At 35.4% G+C, this 1,341-nt stretch overlaps 1 long non-coding RNA gene across 1 annotated transcript; it reads left to right on the top strand.

Moving 5' to 3' along the window:
- Nucleotides 1–12: 12 nt before the first annotated feature.
- On the top strand, nucleotides 13–1,181 carry LOC121814038. Its single transcript, XR_006054029.1, has 2 exons — nucleotides 13–247; nucleotides 332–1,181. It is a non-coding gene; the product is annotated as an uncharacterized LOC121814038 (long non-coding RNA).
- The last annotated feature ends 160 nt before the right edge of the window (nucleotides 1,182–1,341 follow it).

A 1,341-nucleotide genomic window follows, 5' to 3' on the forward strand; every position in this document is an offset into this window, starting at 1 on the left:
TCCAAGACAAATGCAACACAAATCTCCTGGACCAACAACAGATCTGTTTTTCATTATTCCATTGAGCTGAATCGCACCCATTCAAATTTCTCATTGCATAGACTGAAAATAAATCATGAGTTTCCTACAAAGCTCATTATTCTTAGCGCTCAACCTGAAGATGAAGGACTTTATACATGTAACATAACAGACAGACGTGGCGTAAACAGCATTACATGGAATTTGACTGTGTCTGAGAACCCCACAGGTAGGTAGACAAAAAGCAGATCCAGTCAATTCTAGCAAAGGTCAAACAAGCATTTTAAATTAATTCACTGCTGATTTGATACAGAATCCACTTCATCAAAGTATTTTCTATACATACTCCCACCTGCAATTGGATTCCTTCTGTGTTGCATCACACTAGCTGTGTTTCTCTACAGGTGAGTAAAACCTTTTTATCTTCATAATGAATGTATGAATGTGATTATTTTTTGTTTGTCTGTAGAAGTGTTCTCAGTACTATGTGCATATTAGTATTGTACAGCACTTTGGTCTACCAGGTGTGTTTTTAAAATGCTATATAAATAAATAAATGATGATGATGATGATGATGTAAGACTGATTGGATTATAAAACACTATTTTCTATTTCCTACATTGAAAGTGTTTAAAGTTTGTTTTAAATAAGTAAAGAGGGAAATAGAAATGTGATATTGTGGCTTATACCATTGCGTTCATAGATGTGATGATTAATATTGTCATATTTCTATGATGTTTTTAAAGCAAATCATTACATTAGTGATCACAGGCTCAGTGCCTCATTGCACAAAGCTCAGATCTTTTTCATTGCTAAATGCAAGTTTTTATTTAATAAGATGATGCATTATTATCTATCTTTGAAAACTTCAAGGATGAAAGAGCTCAGACTTTTTTTTTCACTACTTCTATAAGCACCGCAAACCTGCTCTGAATTTAAAGTTGTGAATCAGCCCGCTGTGCTTTCTTGCAGGGGGGCTATTGTTATATACAACAAGGCAAAAAGTGACAATGACAGAAGTAAAGAACTGGCTAAAAGTGGTTAGAGTCAAAGCTGTCATTCACTGAGGCAACCCTTCGCCAACATGTACATTTACATCCTACAACTACAAAAGAATGCAAGCTGAACTCATTCTGTACAGATTCATCATACATTTGGAAAAACCCCATTAAAATAACAAAGAAGACGTCGTCCCACTAAACACTGGATGTTTTATAGACGTGCACTTTTGTTTTAGCTCAAGAGCTTGCGTCATCTTGGAGATGCCCGCTAATCGCTCTGCATTCCTTCATACATAACTGTTATGATCAATCCCATTTCAGA

This window comes from Haplochromis burtoni, unplaced genomic scaffold (assembly GCF_018398535.1).
Source record: "Haplochromis burtoni strain Fernald_Lab_line unplaced genomic scaffold, NCSU_Asbu1 Contig_6170, whole genome shotgun sequence".
In the NCBI taxonomy this organism is placed as follows: domain Eukaryota; kingdom Metazoa; phylum Chordata; class Actinopteri; order Cichliformes; family Cichlidae; genus Haplochromis; species Haplochromis burtoni.